Consider the following 21,809-nt stretch of genomic DNA (forward strand, 5'->3'; position numbering starts at 1 on the left):
TGTGTAAATAAGGTTTTGTCCTAAAAACAAAGGAGTGTTTCAAAGTGGAAATAGGCAGGAAAAGGCAAAACCAGGAGGCTGAAAGCTTGTCACATAAGGATTGTGATAGTGGTTATGAGATATAATTGATGGGATGTCCAATACTGTTAATAAATTTATAAAAGGCACTAAAGCCAAAACAGTAGTTCACCAAAATAAAGGAAGACTAAGAGATACGTGTCACCTCCATCTCCACCCCCAACACTAGCATGTGAAAGTTTGTCATTGGTGGATCTCCACTCTGAGGCAGCCTACTCTCCTTTATAGGAGCATATTCTTCCTTCTCTTAATAAACTTTGCTATTCTTAATAAATGTTGCAATTACCTCTACTATGTTTCTTAGTGTGCTTGATATCTCTTGCTATAACATAAGAACTGAGGAGCCCAATGCAAATTTCTGGTAGCACATATTGTAAAGCATGTGCATATTAAGTGATATGTTGGACCCAGATAGTAGTAGCTCACAAGAAGTGATTGCTAAGTTTTGGACTTGTGTCATCCATTTCTTAAGATAGTCATTACTAACAAATTATATGAGCTTTGATTAAACTATTAACCTGATGTCACATAAGAGAACTGGGAAGACAAATTTATTTATACTTCATTATATTTCTGCATTATCAATATAGTATTTGTACATAGCATCAAAAGCATAGATAATAACAAAATATAGAAAGAAAAAAGCTGAGTTTGAATATTAGTACCTCTGTACCTGTGATTCCTAATAAATTGACAAAAATCTGGTGATTGCGTCTCTTTACCTTAATCAGGGATTTTGCTTTCTTCTTCAAACTCCAACAGCTCTTCTAGACTTGCAAAAGGCTGTCTTTTCCCACCATTAAGACCAAGGTCTCAAGCAGTATTAGTATTATACTTCTCCAGTTCAATCTATCTCAAATCCATCTCAGTCTCAACTGTTCTCTCAATCTCTCTGTCTCTCTCTCTCTGACACTGTCTCCCCCCCTCCCCCCCCACACACAGAGACTCAGAGTATAGGAGTTTGAACTCAGGGTCTCGTACTTGCAAGTGCACTTTCACTTGAGCCACAGCCCTTCTGCTGCAATTTATTTTTCAGGTAGTGTGTTTTTACATGGCCAGCCTCAGACTAGGATGATTCTCCTAACTTTTCCCACTGTATCTGGAATTACAGGTGTGACCCTTAATCCATCTCTTGTCCTCTTCCTTCTCCTTCCAGCCCAAAAGACAAAATTTTTTGGCCATTACTTTTTACCAACTTAAGCATGCATCTGTTCCTTGACCTCTTGATTTTCAAGTTAAGGATTTAAGGAAAGTAATTTTGAAATTGCTTTTTCCTAAGTAACAGTTTGCAAGACTAACTCTCTAAAAGATTTATATATAATAAATGTATTAATTTTATGCACATATGTATTTCAGGGATTTGATTCTTTGTTTACTTTATTAGTTTAACTATACTATGGTGTCAACCTGAGCCATATGCTCATAGAGGGGAATGGAAATTCTAATTTTAATTACCTCCTCACTGTACTTCCTCACCTACATAAGACAACCATGAAAATAACGCTAGGACACTCGTGAAGGCATAATTCCTCTTGTTCCCTAGGACTCTCTTTTCCATGGCTCGTAGCCAACTCTGTCTCAGTCCTAGGCACCACAGTTTCTGAGTTTTATTCATGACAGTAAGCGAGCTCTTTAGTATTATATATTACTATATACGATATCTTGTTCAAGATAATATGTGGGTAAAGAAACTGTCCCACATACTGAAATCTTTTCAGGTCGACCTACTTTTTAATGTTCAAATAAAGCAGCTAGAAGCTCCATTCTTTGTGTACTAAGCAGCACAGAGCCGTTCCCTAGCTTGTGAAGATTCTCAAGTAAGTGCCTGCATTTTCTCAGAGGAAATGCTCTGAATTATTGTTCTTGGCTTCACTTCTGTAAGAATTTACCCTCTTATCCCTTCTCTGAAGGCAAAAGTTCTTTTCCTACCTCCTTTTATACCAAGGGTGGTCAAAGACCCCTCCCTTTCATCCCTAAGGCACCTATGAAGTTCTTGTATGTGACAGACTTGCTGTAGTTTGGAGAGTAATCACATTGCAGAGAATGACTATTTAATCCTGGGTTTCATACATCCCTACATCCATTGTTTTGGCATTTTCCAATTATATTTATCACCTCTCTCCTTTGGCCTCTGTTCTTTTATATCATCTCCTCAGATCTGGGATGCTAACCTACAGATTTTTTCTTCTTTCCTTTTAAGGGAAATAATACCACTTAGAAAGTCAAACAAGCCATGAAATCATTCACTAAGGAGTCTATTTTATATTATTATTCAGAGTATTTTGTCACTGTTTTGTTTTCACCTCCCTTTTTAAAACTAAGCATATATTTGCATGTGGTATCTCTCAACTTTGTATTACCAAAGATCTTTCATTTTCCTAATTGAAACAGCAATCCTTTTCCTGCCATACCCAACCCCAAACAAGAATACAATATTCTTCCTTTGTTATCTGCTGTTTCCCAAGCTGGATCTCATTCCTTCCATAGCCAGCAAGAAACTTCTGCCTGGAAATAAAAACGATTTTAAGCATTCAGACATAACCTTCTTTTGTGGTTCATCCTGCATTTGTAAAAACCTGAATGTATCTTTGTTAGTGGAAGCTTTTGTTATCTTACTGAATAATACCTCACTAGTGATTACTGGGAAAGTCTGAAATATCTCAGTTCTTTTAACTGCCAAACTATTTAAAAACACTCAGTAGTTTGACAGTAAATTTTTCAATCAGTACTTAATTACCTCTGTGCTTTGGAGGGTTGTGAGACACAGTAAATGTCAGATGCTTTTTGTCTATCTCCCAGATTTCTTATTGAGAGACAGATGCATCTCAAGCATGGTTGGAAACACTGAATACAAAAAAGAAATATTTCTAAAAAGTTAGGTGGGGCTAGGGGGTCACCTTTAGAAAAAGATTACTTAATTACATTATAATAGCCCTCTAGGAAGTATAATTTATTCTTAATTTTCTTTCACACCCCCACAGATTTCTGTCTGAGTAAGCACTGTCTCAAGAAACTTTTTTTTTAAGCAGCAGCAAAAAACACTAGTAAGAATCATTTCACCATATTATTCATGTCTTTTGCTACACATATTTATTTGTATGAAATCATGACCTTTTAAACTTCCTAATCAGTATTCAGGAATACTAAACAATGTTAACTTGAATTCAATAAATTTGCTCTATGAGACACAGTTTTCTTTATTTAAAGAACTTTAATCCAGTCCTTTCTCAATTTGTACATTACAGTGTAAAGATTAGCTTATTATAAGAATTTAAAAACTGGAGCAAATTTTTCACATAAAAATAATGAGATAGATCTGGAGGTGTGACTCAAGTGATAGAATGCCTGCCTTGCAAGTCCTAGGTCCTATGTTTAAACTCCAGTTCTGCAAAAAGAAGAAAAGAAAAAATACCTACCAAAAGAATTTGATGGAAATCTGTCCATAAGACAGTTTAATGACACAGCTCACATGCTCTATATTTATGACAAGTAGGATAATGCTGCTCTGGGACTTACAACTAAATAATCAGAAAGATGATAAAACTGAAGCAAATAGCGATAATATTGGTCTTAAATATTGATACGTGCAATTTGCTTAAAGGAAAGTAACGTGATTGTTAGACTCTGAAGGGATCTAAGCACACAGGAGCCTGATGAAATAGATGACTAGTTTGACCACATCCTCTTCCATCTTAGTGTAGAGCATATCCCAAGCACTACCGTTAATCCTCTAGCTTATAACTTCTTTTCTTATTGGGTGGCTAGTATTTTTCATGGGAAAGTTAGTGGAATGTTCCTGAGGTAGCAAGGAGAGAACTGAGATAGATAAACAAGGAAGAACTGAATACTTATTGCATACAAATGAGAGAAAGTGAACATATGTGACTTAATTAATTGAATTTTTAACAAGTAGGACACTGAAGTATCTGGTGTAATAACTCTTTGAGAGACCAGAGAGGAGGTCATTGTGTTTAAGAAGTTCAGATTTGGGTCAGTTAGACAACACCACCAATCTGTTAATGGATCAGGCTAGTTTTGCCCAGCGTGGAGTATGCCAATCAATGAAACCACAAGTTTTCCAAAAGAGAAACAGTTTTTCATGAGGTGGCTAAATGTAGAGATGGGAGGGCAAGTCTCACATACCTCCAGTGAATAGGGTTTGGTAGTTTTTATTGGATATGAAAGCAGGGTGGTCTGAGGTGTGGAGAAAAAAAGATTGAAAGTAAGGGAAAGTAAACAGCGGCATGCATATGTGTAATCAAACTTCATGGTTCTTCATAGGACAGATATTCAGAAGATGGAACCAATTTGGGCCCTTTGACAACAAAAGGTCACCCTTTGGACACTTGTTCAGGCCCAAGTGAAGGTTGGTGGTTTTGACTGGTTTGACCTACCTCCAAGTTCATGAAAAGCACCTTAGGCAACTGTTATCATCATGACTTATTTGTCAGGGGTGTTACTTACAGCAAAGCTAATGGGAGCATACTGCTTAGCTAGATGACTTCTAAAATTAGTGATAAAAACAAGTAAGCAAAAGTAAGTGAAGTTAGAGGGTTTAATTTGGGTTTTCTCTCAGTTTCAAATCCAATGCTACTTAGCAGTGGCATGGCAGAAAGAAAAAATGAGTTTTAGATCACACTTATTTAATTCCATGTGTGGTACCTAGGCTAAAGGAGACCTAATTATAGGATAGGGTCTAGATAATATGTTCAGCAAATAGTCACCAATTTACGCAGCACACATCCATTGACAGGATAAGTTTTTCTCACCTGTTGGTCACTACCTACCTGATAAATAACATTGATTTTAGGTAGTCCTCATTATGATGGACTTGGATTTATTAGCATAATTATAACTGAAGCTGAATGTAATTAGTATGTATTGAACTTCAAGAATCATTGTTGAAACTTGGTTATTATAAATTATTAATTAAGGAAAAATTAGGTGAGACTATAAGATTTATTCACTTAGTGTCTCTTACCTAAAATGGATCCTTTTGACACTCTATTATTAATTAGAATGTATGAGGGCCATTCTATGGATTTCACATGGATCAACACCAGAGAACCAAAAATAACAAGGTTGCATGCTTCTTTAAATTATTTTCTGTTGTCTAGAGAAAAAAAGTCACATCTTTAGCATATTATTTGAAGTCTTTCATATTCTGAAATGACTTTCCATTCTTTCTGTTACTTCTCTGCCACAGCCACAGTAGCCTGATTATTTAGCAGGCAAAATCTAACACTCTGCCAAGGGCCACCTCAGCTTCACTCCTGTAATGTCTTCCTCTGCTCCTCATGCTCTTTGCTCCTCCCTTTTTCATAGCTCCCATAATGCTTGGTTAAGAGAATGCCCACAGTAGGTACATTTTGTACTACCCGAGAATAATGTTGGTGCTATTTTGTGCGTCTTTCATTCTCCAAGCAGGGCACTTGGGCCATTGAACACTGGACATATGTTCAGTTGAATTTGTAAAGGAACAGTATAGAACAGTATAGACTAGAACTGTCAGAGAAAGTTTGTAGAGGGTCCATGCCCCAAATTTAAGTTTGGGAAAAAGATGTTTAGGCCAAGGAAAAATAATTAAGCAAAGCTGCTGTTGGGTCTGGAGACCTAAGGTAGATGAGTATCCCATCCCTCCATGGGGAGCACCTGCATTCCTGCATCCTGAGGAGTTAAGAGGCCTGCATTTCCTGCACCCTAAGAGGGAGTTATAAACTGCATTTCTGCATCCTAAAGAAAAGATACAGGGTCTGATCTGCCACAGGGCTGATGAGCAAAATGCTCTCAAGATTGCTTCCCCTCCCCCATAAAGTGCAAACAGATCAGCTCACTTGAGACAGCCTGTGAATCCATGGCCAATGAGAAAAACCCACCTAATCCGGAGTTAAAATGTCCATAAAAACCCCAGCCTTCACCTGAGTAGCGGGCTCCACTGCACTTCTCTAGCTGTAGCCTTTCCTTTCTCTCTAATAAATCCCACTTCCTATACCAGCTTTGGCTCACATTCAGCTGCCTCATGAGCCAGTTCCCTGGTCTGTGAAGGCAAGGACCCTCGACACTGGCACATAACACTGCAGAGATGATAGTTAAAGGAATAGCATGTAGACCAGTTTCGTGAATAAAAAAGGTTTATGCAAAGACTTATGCTTGCTGACTAGCGAATGTGGGATGGGGTACTCTGGAAACCTGTGCAGATCCAATGCAGTCATTTGGAGGCTGATGGTCTTAGAAATTGGTGCAACACTCAATCTTGCTGTCATAGCAGTGCGTGCTCAGGAAGAAGGTAGGTTGTTTATGAAAAAAAATGAAGAGAACCTAATTCATAAGGAAATGTTTTTTGAAGTCTTTGCTTAGTGATAGAATAATAATGTCGCCATTTCTTGAACTGGCAGCCAGAATGGCAGCCCCACCCTTAACAGAAGCTCCCCTTTCTATAAAAGCCACGCCCAGCCCAGAGTCTGTGCTGTGTTATCTTTCCCCAGCTTGCCTGGCAGTCGGGCCTGCCATTAAACTTTGCTCTTGAACGTGAGACTTTTCTCGTGAGCTTTCTTTGTGAGCGGTGTTTTTCCTAACACTTAGAAAATTGCCAATTGAAGAATCATAGGATTTTAGAGGAAAAAAAAAATTCCTTATTTATGCTTTGCCCTTAAGTAGAATTCCATAGGAAACCTATTTTTCATTGAAAGAAGGAGTGCTCCCATGTTTAAACAAATTTTTAGATATTGGATCAATTTTGCTTTGTAAATTTTTAACTGTAAATCCTCAGAAAGGTGAAAGCAAGTTTTCCCAAGTCCTTTGTCATGAAGAATATATCACTAGGTTACTGGACCCTAAGTACTTTTCAGAAGAGTCCAGAAAGCATGGATGACATGAATGGAACCACAAAAATCTCTAAATAACTGAAGCAATCTTGAGTCAAACACAAAAACCAACCAAATAACAAACACAACCAAACAACAAAAAGAGCATTACAACCTGACTTAACAACATGTTAGAAACCTGCAATACTCAAAGCAACATGGTAATGGATAAGTGTAGACAAATATACTAAGAAATAGAATTGTAAGCATAGAAATACATATAGCATACATATCTACTGCCAACCAATTTTCAAGAAAAATTCCAAAAGATACATTGGGGACAGGTGGTCTTTAAAGTAGGGGGTAGTGGGTATAGGAAAAGTTTGACTGATGGATACTTAGTGTTATATTGGAGCAAGAAGTTCTGGAGTGCTGTTGCACAGTAGGGTGACTATAGATAGTAATTATGTACTGTATATTTCAAAAAGCCAGAATATAGTTGCAGAATGCTTTCACCATAAAGAAGTCATAAATGTTTGAGGAGACAGTTATTTTTAACCTAATTTAAACATTGTATAGGATAAAAATTTATTGGAATATCACATGATACCTCATTAATATTTACAGTTTTTATTCTGTACTCATTAAAAAAGAAGAAATGAAAAAAGCATAATGAAATGACCTTTAGAATTAGGCTACCTGAGTGCAAAATCTGACTTCATACTGTAATCTGATTTAAGACAACTTCATCACTCCAGTTATTAAGTCTTTTAGTAAGAGCTATGGATTTTGTCCTAGCCCCTTTGTCTTTCTCCTTCTGTAAAAGTTGGTAGGTTACAAGGAAAGCAAGTTTGATTGCATTCTTTCAAAGAAAAAAATTTGTCTTGACACACAAATAAGATTCATAAAATCTATGTTTCGTGTGAGTTTCCTATAAAGATTTCTATCCTTTAGACACCTCACCTAGACTTTGCATAAGGGTTTTATTCTGAGAGATGTGACAGCATTCTAGGCAAGCTAACCTCATAGCTGGAATCAGACAACAGAATTCTCTCTTAATGAATGAACATAGTATCCAATTGTATCCCAAATTCAAAGTGTCCATGTTAGTTTTCTCTGTGGGAGCAGGTGTTGACATAGGGTTAGGAGTGCAAACGATTTATTGGGAGTAACGCGTACGAAAGGAGAGGAGAGGCATAAAATTAGGCAGACTGGGAGGAAGATCTGGCTGTTCCGACAGTCTTCAACTATGGGTGAGTCATGGTACCACTCTAAGTGTGTGGTTGCTCAGCTAGATCCTTAATCCCTGTTCATGCAAGAGCAGAAGTGCCTGTAGATATTTCTTACTATCCCACTTATCTGTTTGAGCATTAATTTTTGCTAATAAAAATCTCTTTTACCATTGGTTAGACTAATTAACAAAGTCTCTAGTGCTGATTATAGATGAAAATAGTTCAAGCTGTAGAAATAGGCTGTGATGGAATCCTGATTAGAGTACACCAAACACCAAGTTAGCCACCTCTGAGTGTGTGTTCTTAATTAAGACATCTGAAATATTTACAAAGTACTTCTAAGCTATAGATTAAAAGTATTAATAAATACAATGCTCTCTATGCCAAAATGTTTTAAAGTAAACCAAAGAATGTAACATTATCCCACTTACTATTGTGTGCACTTCAACCACCAGTTTCATCATGTGAAAAATAAGGATAATGATGGTTTTTATCTCATTTATCATGGGGTTAGTGTAGCAAAGGTACTGAGGGATAATAACTGTTATAAAAGTCATTGTTATTATATTTTGTATGTGGAGAAATGTTTATCTACAAGGTAAAGTAAATTATCAAAGTTATCTGGTGAACGAACAGGAAACAATCCAAGCTATATAGATTCTTAGTCTAACCCTGCCAGTATGTTGTAGTCATGTTTATAAGTAAATGGCTTTATTTTAACATGATGCAAGTACATTGACAGTGTGAACAAAGTTTATTTATCTAAATAATTTCCTCTCTTGAAATGCATGTATACTAGAATAATTAGATTTAATAATCATACTGCTGTAATATCAACAAGTAGATATCTGTTAGGATAATTTCTGTTTCATTGTGAGACTGGAAATTTTGTTTGGGGAACAGAAAGAAGAAATACATTTTTGGGCTGTTAGGTTCTAACTTAAATATTTTGAACGGCTAGTGATAACAAATACATGAGGTGCAAATAATGTATACACATGTATGTAAATGTAAAAATGATACCTGTTGAAACTGTTCTAGGAATCAGGGGAGGGAGGATAAAGGAGACGGGTGGAGGGCGTGAATTCAAGTATGATATATTCGATACATTGTTAAGAACCTTTGTAAATGCTACAGCATGCTCCAACCCAGCACAAAAATAAAAGAAAAGAATAAGTGAGAAGATATATTGAGATAGGAAAGAAGTGAGAAATGGACATAGAAGATTTCAAAGAAAGCATGGTTTACAAATTTGACTTAGAATACACTAGCAATGAGATAGATAAATAGATAGATAGATAGATGATTGATAGGTAGATAGATTTATTGCAAGAAATAGCTCACTTGGTTGTGGAGACTGAGAAGTCACACATACTTATGCCATCTGCAATCAGGAGAACCAAGAAAGCCAGTGGTATAATTCAATCTGAATTCAAAAACCTGAGAACCAGGGGAACTGTTGCAGTAACTCTCAGGGTAAGGCTGAAGGACTGAGAAAGAGGGTGAGAGAGTTACTGGTGCAAGTCCTGGGGTCACTGAAGACCCCCTTAACTCCCCCCCAAAAAACACCAGGGGTTCTGATATCCACGGGCTGGAGAAAATGGATATCCCTGTTTAAGAAGGAGTGATAATTTTCCTTCCTTTGCTTTTTTTTTTTTGTTGTTGTGTCTGGGTGGGCCTTCAACATATTGGATGATTCTGGCCAACACTGGTGATGGGTATCTTCTCAGTGCAAGACTTTGAATGCTGTTATTTTCAAGAAACATCCTCATAGACGCACCTAGAAATAATACTTTACCATGTATGTAGCATACCTTAACTCAGAACAAGTTAGCACGGAAACTTAGCCATCATGGCATCCTTTAACTAACTTTTTCTAATACTATGCTTTTTATAGTTTCTGTGAAATATGTACCAGTAAAGGAAAGTAGAGTTAGACTGGCCCTTTTTTTTGAGGCAGAGGAAAGTTTTACTCACTTTCCAAGAGAGGAAAGGAGCCAATACTATGAGGTGTCTGTCCAGAATGAGATTAGGACTGGGGTTTATAAACATTTAAGATGTAAAGGAATATACTGCTGACATTTTGTTTTTATGGTTTATCTAGCTGTTTCAGAAAGCATCTGGAGTGGTAAGTTTCTCAATATTTTGCCAGGGTGGTTGTTTGTTAGCTTGCACACCTTTTGTATGAAATCACATGGTTGGAATATATTGTCAACAAGATGCAAGGGGGATTACGTTTGAGTTCAGAAAAATAGTTTCTGTAAAATGAAGTAAAACAGCCTTCCTGCCAGATAAAATAGAGTCCTTAACAAAATGGGGTATGTTAGGCTAATTTGAGTTGGGACCTTATGCTGTCCAAACAGACTTTTTAAAAATTGTTTTTGAATGGCTCCTCATCACTGGGATACTTTGTCCCAGTAGGTCTTTCCTTGTTGCTGGGATAAGTTGTCCCAACTGGTCTCATCTGATTCCATGTAGGAGAGGCCTGACAGGCAGGTCAGGTGGGAGTCAGTGCCAATAAAGACCCTTTTGGCCAAACTCAAGCAATAAATAGGTTAAGAAGGAGTGGGATCTAGGCTGGGAGTACCTGGAGTCTATTAAGTTTTAATTTTGTCTTCTTTGTAGGTAATGTCCTGGCAGTTTAAAAAAAATATTTCTTAGTTTATTTTTTAGATAAAAGTTGTATTCTACAGAATGTCATCAGATAAAAGTTATAAAATTTTATAAGAAAAATATAAAATAAAACCAATGACAGCAAATATTTAAAGAAACAAATGTTTGAAAAATAAGTAAATGCTTTCTATGAGCTTAATTGTAAATGCCTTAGAGAAGGAACCAAACTGCAGATGACAAAAACACTTAGAACAGTCATATTTAGAATTTTTAAATGTTTAGCAATTTACAACAGTTTAGTTATTTTCATTGCATATAGCATTTTAGGATAATAATTATGATTGACAACAGTACATCAGCACCATCAAGCGCTCCTTGTTACAATTAGGAACACATGCACACAAACCTGTAAAAGGCTACCATCATTAACAGCTTTAATTTGGAGGGCATCAGCTTGGCACAACATTTCCCCAAATGTTGCATTTTAGAAGTCTTACATACTTGAAAAACATGAACACTTTAACATAAAGGAGCTGGCAATAGTTTTACATCTATCATTTATGTATATTAGTTTAGTTTTTACTCTTGGAGTAAAACCTTGAGTCTTTTGATAGGTAAGATAAAAGGTGTACGGCACTGACAAAAATTAAAACTCTAGGTGCCCACAAGTTAGCCGGGACAGACCCAGTGACCCCAAATAGCTCCACTTTTTAATGTACAAGTGTATCTCATGTATACAACAATGTTTACCCAGGCAAGAGCAATAGATGTAAGTCCAGGTTCCAAACTCCAGGGTTACCCAAATGGTAGGCCTTTCCCATTTGAATGGTATTGACCATAAATAGAAGATGTGTCAATAGCCCTATTTGCCATTTTTTTAGGTGCAGTTCATCTTGGATACAAGAAAGCATCATCTGGTCATTTTACCTGTACTAACATATACAGTATAAATAACTTTGTAAATATTTGTACATTTAGATAAAGCTTAGATACACAATTTTGTATTATCTTTAGTCACAGACACAAAGGGTGCCAACTGTAGTAGAATCACTTAAAACAGTTGTTTAACCACAGTAATGAGGTAGTCATTTAGAAGATTTGACATAAACAGACCATTAAATGAATTTTTATTTTGTTTAGACTCAGTTTTCTCAGTAGTCAAAACCCTGACAAAAATCAACAGAGAACACAAATAAATATCTTAATAAAGCAAAAATCCGCCCTTTAAGCCAAATTTTAGTAAATATTACTAAGAACAGAATAATATTCTTAAGTAAACCTTATTGACACAGACATAAAGAATTGGGTTTTTAGATATATATCAGTGTAATACATCTTAACTTTAGAAACTTCCACAGTGGCCATCTCTGCCATGACAATGCTAGGATGGCAGACATGAAGTCTGTACCATCCTGGCAGAGATGGTCACTGTGGAGGTGGGCTACTGGAAGAGGCACAGTGTGACTCTGTCATGGTGGTGAAATTTCCCTGTGACCACAGGGTTTTCCAAAAGGGCTTTCAGGTGGAGCATAAAGTCATATTCCAAACAACATATAAGCACAAAACAAACATTGAACATAAACCAGGAAATTTCTTTTTTTTTGTTTGGGTCCCAAGAGGCCTGGGGTGGCTCTCCCAAACTAGAGGATACCCTGGGGAGTGAAGTAAGACAAATGGAGACAAATGGTAAATCACAAAATGTTAAAAATGTCTAAGGAGAACAAAAGACTTTACCTTAGGGAAGAGGTCGGAATGGCAATGAGAAAAGGGGTTTAGTTCCTGGGAAAACATACAGGAGAGTCAGAAGAGGATCCATTAGAATTTCATAGCATTTTAAACCTAGAGGTCTCCATAGAAACAGACCCTGAGCCACTTTCTGACTAGTGACAAACAAACTAGCCCTATAAAGTGGATGGGAGAAAGCACAACACACGGTCAGTGCTAGAAGGAAGGGGAGGAAAGACCAGGGCATTGTAAAGGGTGGCAGAGTGGAATAGGAGAGGTTGGGCTCACCTAGAATGTCCTGGACATGCTGAACACATTTGGCATCTTTCCCACAGGTCCAGAGCCTACGAGAGGAACCTGAGGGTCTGGACACAGGGATACCCTGGGGAGTGAGGTAAGACAAATGGACCAGGAAAAGATCAAGTAAGAGTTCTGTGTAGGGCCAAACTTCTTAATCTGGCAGTCTGTTATAAGCCAGCCATGCCACACTATAAAGAGTGCAACCCAGGGGTAAGTCCGCAGGAATAGATGACATGTAGCTCTACGGAAGAGAGCCAACTGTCATCATACAAGCAGGATGTCTCATCCCAAAGTGAAGTCTTTTACCATTAGCTGGAAAAAAAACCCAGGTGGTTTTTTCCAGAGAAACAGCTCCAGTCTTCAATCACATGCCATTTAGTTTTCAGTCCTGAGACTGTGTGAGTCACTCCAGATGCTGAGAAAACTGGTTGGTGTTACTGGACTTCTCTGCTTTTCCCTTTCTCCTCATTCATCTTTGACTCTGTTTCCCTCACTTAGATGGTCAATCCAGGATAGGAAACAGGGCAGGCTTGGGTTAGGGGAGGACATGGAAATCTCAAGCATGGATAAGAAATTTTAGGTCATGGAAAGGACATCTCCTTGGCTCCATGAGCGAGGTGAATACTTTCAAAGTGTTCTAGTGACTAGGAAATTAATGTAGTGCATGCTTTCTAATTTCCTCCCTCTGGTGCCTCTTTTCTTTTAGTGCCTAGGTTGGGCAAGGAACAGTCCTGCTTTATATATAAGGGCCTCTTATGGTATGGGGCTATTTCATCTAATTAAGTACAAGACAACACAAGATGGAGCCCTTGAAAAGATTGGGCTGTAGGCCAGCAATAAAGAAAATGCCTAAGTAATGGGAGAAGACCAGACTTGGAATAACCTTTTTGCCTGAGGCAATGGTCTAAAAGGGAGAAGTCTAGTCCCATCCAAAAGATTGGAACAATAGAGGCAGAGAGAGAGGAAAAGTTGCATTATGGGAAAATAAAGCTGAAGGGAGGAGACTAGATTGCAGATGTATATTAAATTATAGAAAAATTTATTAGGAAAAGAATTTAGTATAACAGGATAAAAGTGAGGAGAAATGCAGCAGGGGGAGGAGAGATATTTCCTGCTCCCCATGTAGGAAATGGGAATAAAGACTCCTAGACTGGCCTTTTTAAGGATGAATTATTCTTTTCAATCAAGATGAATAGATTTTTCAAACTTATAGGTTCAGTTATTCACTTATTAATAAATATTAGAATGCACTGAGTCAATGTACTGTTTTAGGATGGTGATGGGCTATTGATTTCTGTAAATAGTATATATTAATCTTATTTAAGATCAATATATTTCATTAACAAACTGATATATCTTGTGTTTGGAATGGTACTTTGAAAAGGATCTTATTCTAGAACTGATAGTCTATTTATGGCTGTCTAATTTTGGGAAAATTTATAGGCATGTATATAGCCTTCCATACTAAATAGAAGCCATATTGATGATGACTTGTCATTGCACACTTATTTGTTCTATAGTTTTAAAATCTGTTTTCTGTATATTGTACTGTTGCAAGAAAATATCCCCATTATAATGACCTTGATACACTTTTATGTGTTCCTTCATAGAGAGTTGTTATCATAATCATTACTTGTTCTTATTCCTTCTTTATATAGTTTCTGATTATGTCATAATATTATTTGATTTTATATTTCCATTATTATAATTATATTTTGACAATCTGAGGCTACATCCATTCTTAAACATTTCATTTGTCTGATTATATAAGTTTTATTTTGATTATGCCTGATTGATTTTTATTATTGCTTAAAATTGGGAATTATATTTTGATATGTGATAGTTTGAAGGCAAATTTTTTTTGTTGGAAAACATTGCCTCATTGCTTAGAAGTGAGGAAAATAGATGGTAAGGGATTGAGGGGTTTGCTATGTTTATATATGTATATATGTTTGTATATATATATGGTATAAATACTTATGGACATACATACAGTACATATATATGGCATACATGTTTACATTTATGCACCTATCTCTCACTTAAAAACTTTAATTCATTTATGAATATCATGTCACTAAAGTGAATAGCCATTAAATACAAATATTTCATCATTATGAATTTCATCATTACCCAAGATATGAGTTAAACATTCAGATATTCAGTAAGAAATATTCTTTCTTTTTGAGAGAGGAATAAAATAAATCAGGGAAAGTAAGCTCCACTTCTGGTGCAAGATATTTGGACAGAGGTTCCAGAACAGAGATGCTGAGAACAGGGTAGGCAGGTGGAGGGAAGAATCTCAGAGAGCTGAGCCTAGGTCAGGTGGTGGGACTAAGGAGGAGTCAGTCTTTTTTTTATTTTGGTGATCCTTTGAAATCTTGTTCACAAGAATAAGACAAACACGTGAAAGCAACAACACGATAACTGTCTGGCAGTGGTTCCACAGCAGTGTTGGTCACATCCATCCTCAGAGGAAGAATTACTTCAGCCAGCAGTGAGAATAGGGTGGATGTGACAGCAATGTCATTTCTCCCTTTCCTACAGTACCAAATACATAGGCCTGTCTTCCTTTTAAGGGCCTAGTTAGGTGCTTAATTTTGTGAATCATGTAGGTGGGGAAGGAATGATTCTGAAAAAACAAGACAGAGACCACACTGTGATGATGCCATTTATTGTTCTTGGAGAAGAGAGACCTTGGAATTTTCATTAGGTTCAGTGCAGTAGTGTTCTCCTCCAGTCTCTGGGCCTCAGCATTGTCTGTGGTTTTCTTCTTGTGTTTACTTACATATCCCCTCTGTGCCCAAGATTGCCTGGGATTCTCCTCTGGGTGCAGCCTGGCCACCATGTGCTGTTCTAGAACAGGGAAGGCAACTGGAGTGAGGCAGGGCAGGTCCTGTGGAGTAGCAGCAGGGACTAGGCTGCACTTGGGGTGGGACAGCTATGTCCTAATGCAAGGGTTCTTGTGGGGTGGGGGCATTTCTAAGTGTGTGAAGTAGCAGCTAGGGATTGGGGGAAATGGAGGAGTCTCTGGGCACAGCTAGTAGGTCAGTCTCTGGAGACAGCTAGGGGATCAGTCTGCCAAGTACACCCACTGTGATAGCCTGTACTTTGCCTTGTAGCTCTGGCTTGTCCACAGAGAGCCTTTCTCTTTTCTACCTGGGCCTCTGGCTTGATGATTCATTTGCAATGTGATGGGCAAATAGCTCTTGTCATTCATGTATATGCTGGACTGGGAGTATATTAGCTTACTCCCACACTAGCCTTTGCTCTGGTTGGGGGACCCAGACACCAACTGACTTCTGCCCAACTTCTGCCCAACTTCTGCCTGATCAAGGCTTGCTGCCTCTGATCGGTCTGTCTTTCAGAGACTTGTGGGCAGTTGTATATATGTAAATATGCTAGGTCAGGCAGTGGGTTTAGGGATGTAGCCAGTTAGTGGGGACTCTGCTAGGCTTGCTCATTTCTGTGCTCACCTTTTGCCCTGGAGGGGGGACAGTCACCAGTTGGCATACATGTATTGCCACAAATATGCTGGATGCCGATTTTCAGGATGGACCAGATCAGGTCACACTTCTGAGGGGTGGCTCTGGGCCCTGCATATACAAATTTTTCTGTTTCTTATAGGTCAAAATTCCATAATTAAAAAAAAAAAATTTGTGGCTGCTAGCCCTTTATAGTTTTATCATTGCCCTCCCTGGCCTACTAACATGCCTGTCTTTCCTTATGGCCATATACCTGAGGTTTATTTCTGGTTCATGGAGACAAAAGAATGTTGTGGGTGTCTTGTGATCTGCCATATTTTTTCTCAAGAAATATTTCTTTATATAAGAAAAACTAGTATTGGTTTGGAAGTAAATAAGTTCATTCAGAGAATTTAATAAAGGTTTATGGTATGGACTTATTACAATTGTTTCTTTAGGATAATTTTAACCTGTTTGTGGTTATTGTTATCTTGCATTTGAACTATACTTATAAATCATGATAGAGCATAGAAAAGCACATTCAGAGCAAAATAAGGACCAAACAGGAGACCACATTAAAATATGTGGAAACAATACATAATACTTCTATAAGCAGATGGAAAAAGTCATAGAAGATGACTTGGCAAGAATTCATAAAACATTTGTTTTCATTGAAACTGAGACAGTTCACATATGCTCCATTTGATAGGATCTGACTAAAACCTTTCAGTGGGCACACTGGTATTTTTCTTTGCATGTAACTATAATTTAAAACGTCACTTCTTATGGAGTATTTAGGGTTTTTTGTCTTTTGTTTTTATTTATTTAATTTTTTGGCAGTAGTGGGGTTTGAAGTCAGAGCCTCACACTTGCTAGGCAGGCACTCTACCACTTGAGCCACTTCTCCACTCTTTTTTTTTCTTTAGTTAATTTACAGGTAAGTTCTCATGTTTTTGATCAGCCTGCACTACCATCCTCCTACTTATTCCTCTTGTGTAGCTGGGATGACAGGTGTATGCCATTGCTGAGTTTGTTTGTTGCGATGGAGTCTCAATAACTTTTTCTTTTCTTTTAGGAAACCACTCAGACAATGTCCTCACCCTCTTGCTTCTCCAGAGGAAAAGAACAATCATCAATGGCAAATGGCAGCTGCAATGAGCAGCACCAAGAGCTGGTAAGAACTTTATGCCTCTTCCTTGTGGTTTCAGGTACTCTACACCATCAGAGAAACTTCTCTAGTAACAAACTACAGAAATGATCCCTGAAATTATAGTCTTAATATCTTTTTGCCTGGACTGACCTTGAGCCATGACCCTCCTGATCTCTGCCTTCTAAGTAGCTGGTATTATATGTATGAGCTACTGTACCCAGCATAAAGAAGATTATATGTAGAAGTGAGATCAATTCTTTTCTTGGTGGGTGGTGGTACTAGAGTTTGAACTCAGGGCTTTGTGCTTGCTAAGCAGATTCTCTACTACCTGAGTCATGGCCCCAGATCCTACCCTGTTTTTTAGTAAAAATATTAAACCAACTCCTCCCCCCAAAGATGTTACAGAAAAAAGTTTTTAAATTTGTGAGGTAATTCTGTTATTTTTGTACTCTAACATGAAACACTACACTGAAAACCCTTCCTACTTTTAGAACAAACACTGTATATGTACTTTTATGAACCTAGGTATATATGGAGAATGGATTGATTATGAGTTGATGAAAGTAAATGAAAGTCGTGTAATTTTAACAATAGTTTCAGGCTAAACATGAAAAAACACTTAGCTAGGTGAAACTTCATTCTCTAGTTTTGAGTTTCCTGGCTGCTGGTAATTACTCTCATTTGTAGGTTTGGGAGAAAGATCCAATTTACAACACCCTGGTGCCGCTCAGCATCCATTAAATAGCAACTCAAGGATCAAACCAGAACATACAAATTCATCAGTTACTGGGCTCTGCAGTTTCAGATCCAGACAACAAAAGAATTTAATATTATCTGTTACATAAAATTTTTGTCCAATGTTACAATTGAAAATTTTTATTTATCAAATCTCTCTCCTTTATTGTTGAAAATATCTAGTACCTTTTACCTATTTTTTCCATGAAGACACTCTGTGATTTTCTTAGGAGACATGGTTGAGGGACTTTCTTAAAGTTAATTTTTGGGGGTAGGTAGAAAACTTGCCTAACATTCGTGAAGTTTTTACTTTGATCCCAAGTACCACAAAAAAAATGCTCACATTTTATTGTCACTTATACTACGTGTTTGTTTATGTGAATATGCATGAAAACATCTTTGCTTTTCAAACTACAGCCAAAGTACCAAAGAATCACCACCACTTGGCAGCTGTTTAAAAATGCAGACTCCAAGGCTGGAGTCTGCCTACCATTGTAGGTCAGTGGTAGAGCATTTGCCTAGTTTGTACAAGACCCTGGGTTTGCTATTTGGCACTACAAAAACAAAGCAAAGCAAAACAAAACAAAACAAAAAAAGCCAACACAACCCAGAATCTTTGGCCTCATTCCAGACTTACTGAAATAGAATCTGTATTTTATCCTGTCCTCAGTTTGACAAACCCTGTTTACATTACACAGTTTGTTGGAACAGGAAATACCTATTTGGAATGAGTCAATTAGAAAAGGTAGTTGACACACAAAATAAGTACATAGATTTAAAGGAAGGCCCTGTGTAATCAAGGGTTAACCTGATGCTAAATTTACTCAATTTAGCAAAAAAAAAAAAAAGGAAAACAATATAGAACAACAGCAAAAACTTATACATTTGGCACATTCCTTTGTGCCAAATCACAGTGTAATCACAGGAATAAACTGAGAAAAAAAAAGAAAATAAGAAATCTACAGATCAAATGGCATTGGATTTTCCTTGCTAAGGTATATTTTAGCCATGATATGGCATTTATTTTAGGAACTCACACAAGGGATGAACACACAAATCCAACACATTTATAATTACTTAATAACTAAAACAAGATGCTTCTTTCCAAATTCTCTTATCTTCAAATGACTTTTACTTCCTTTGATTACATCAAGGACAAGGTATTAATTGCCAATAAGTAAATACCTGATTTTAATAATTATTGTTTCTGATAATTTCCACATTTGGAAGGCTTATTCCATTCTTCTGACTGGGAAGGTATATCCAAGTTCACAATAAGCTTTGAGGGGGGCAGAAAAACACACCATTTAGGATATGTGAAAAACATATGAGAAGACAGCCAATATTCCAAACCAAGAATCTAGAGTCTACATGTTGAATGACCATGTGTTTCTTATTTAGTATATATTTGCTTCATTTTCACTTTTAAAAGTTTCATGTATTTTTTTCTTTGTTTTATTTTATCATTTTTACATTTACTAATATGTGTATACATGGTTTGGGCCACCTCACCGCCCCCACACATGTACCACTCCGCCCTTCTGGGAAGAACCTGTTCCATCCTCTTCCCTGATTTTGTTGAAGAGAAAACATAGGTGATAGTAAGAAAGACATAGTGGTTTTTTGCTAGTTTAAGATTAAAAAAAAAGCTATACAGAGAGCTAATATTGCTTCCATGCACTTGTGTATTGCAACCCACATTGATTCATCTCTGCCAGATCTCTTTGCTACTTCCTGGTTCCCCTTCCCATAGTGGCCTCTTTCAGTTTAAGATTACTTTATTCACTCCTCTATAGTGAGCACATCAACCACATGAAAGTTTTAGGATTCCCTCCTTTTCCCTATTCCTTCTGTGTGCATTCTTCCCTTAGTGTGTAATCCATGTCCAATAATATTACTGCATTTGTTTTGTGTCTATAATCCACATAGGAGAGAGAACATGCAATTTTGTCCTTCTGCTCCTGGCTAACTTTGCTTAAGATGATTTCCAGTTCCATCCATTTACTTGCAAGTGACAAAATTTCACTCTTCTTTGTGGCTGAGTAAAATTCCATTGTGTATAAATACCACTTTTTCTTAATCCCTTTGTTGATAGTGGGGCATCTTGACTATTTCCAGAGCTTGGTTACTGTGAACAGTGCTGCAATAAACATTGGTGTGCAGGTGCCTTTGTAATAACCTGAGTTGCATTCCTTTGGGTATATCCCTAGGAGTGGTATTGCTGGATTATATAGCAGATCTATGTGTTTTAAGAAGCCTCCATATTGTTTTCCAAAGTGGTTATACTAGCTTCAATCCTACCAGCAGTGTATGAGGGTTCCTTTGTCCCCGCATCCTTGCCAACATTTGTTGTTGGTGGTGTTCTTGATGTTAGCTATACTAATAGGAGTGAGGTGGAATCTTAGTGTGGTTTTGAATTGTATTTCCTTTATGGCCAGGGATGGTAAGAATTTGTTCATGTGTTTTTTGGCCATTTGGACTTCGTCCTTTAAAGAAGTTCTGTTTAGTTCAGTTGCCCACTTCTTTAATGGTTCATTAATTTTGGGGGAGTTTAGTTTTTTGAGCTCCCTATATATTCTGGTTATCAGTCCTTTGTCTGATGTATAGCTAGCAAGTATTTTCTCCTACTCTGTGGGTGAGTGGTCTCTTCAGTTTAGATACCATTTCTTTTGTTTTGCAGAAGCTTTTTAATTTCATATAGTCCCATTTGTCAATCCTTTCTCTTAGTTCCTAGACTGCTGAAGTTCTGAGGAAGTCCCTGCCTATACCTATTGCTTCCAGGGTAGTCCCTGCTCTGTCGTTTACTAATTGCAAGATTTGAGGTCTGATATTAAGGTCCTTAATCCGCTTTGAGTTGATACTAGTACAGTTGTGACAAGCATGGATCTAGTTTCAGTTTTCTGCAGGCAGATAACCATTTTTCCCAGCAATATTTGTTAAAGAGACTGTCTTTTCTCCATCATACATTTTTAGTGTCTTTGTCAAAAATAAGGTGGGCATAGCAGTGAGAATTCATATCCAGGTTCTCTATTCTGTTCCACTGGTCCACACATCTGTTTTTGTGCCAGCACCATGCTGTTTTTATTGTTATGGCTCTGTAGTATAGTTTGAAGTTGGGTACTGTGATACCTTCGGCATTGCTCTTTTTGCTGAATATTGCCTTAGCTATTCTCAGTCTCTTGTGTTTCCAAATGAACTTCAGGGTAGCTTTTTCAATCCCTGTGATGAATGTCATTGGGATTTTGATGGAAATTGCATTGAACATGTAGATTACTTTTGGTAGTATAGCCATTTTTACTATGTTGATTCTGCCAATCCATTAATATAGGAGATCTTTCCATCTTCTGTAGTCTTAATCTGTCTCTTTCTTCATTGGCTTGTAGTTCTCCTAGTAGAGGTCATCTACATCCTTTTTTAAGTTTATTCCTAGGTATTTGATTTTTTTTTTTGAGGCTATTGTAAATGGAATTATTTTCCTATATTCTTTCTCAATTTGTTCATTGTTGGTATATAGAAAGGCTGCTGATTTTGTAAGTTGATTTTGCATCCTGCTACATTGCTGAAGCTGTTTGTGGTGTCTAGAAGTTTTTGGGTAGAGTTTTCTTGGGTCTTTGAGGTATAGGATCATGTCATCAAATAGAGATATGTTGACAGTTGCTTTGCCTATTTGTATTCCTTTTATTTCTTCTTCTGGCTAGAAATTCCTATG

The 21,809-nt window shown here is 37.2% G+C and overlaps 1 pseudogene; it reads right to left on the minus strand.

Annotated features, from left to right (window-relative positions):
- Positions 1-17,293: 17,293 nt before the first annotated feature.
- On the minus strand, positions 17,294-17,492 carry LOC141422776 (small nucleolar RNA U3; annotated as a pseudogene).
- Positions 17,493-21,809: the final 4,317 nt, after the last annotated feature.

Source organism: Castor canadensis, chromosome 4 (assembly GCF_047511655.1).
Source record: "Castor canadensis chromosome 4, mCasCan1.hap1v2, whole genome shotgun sequence".
In the NCBI taxonomy this organism is placed as follows: domain Eukaryota; kingdom Metazoa; phylum Chordata; class Mammalia; order Rodentia; family Castoridae; genus Castor; species Castor canadensis.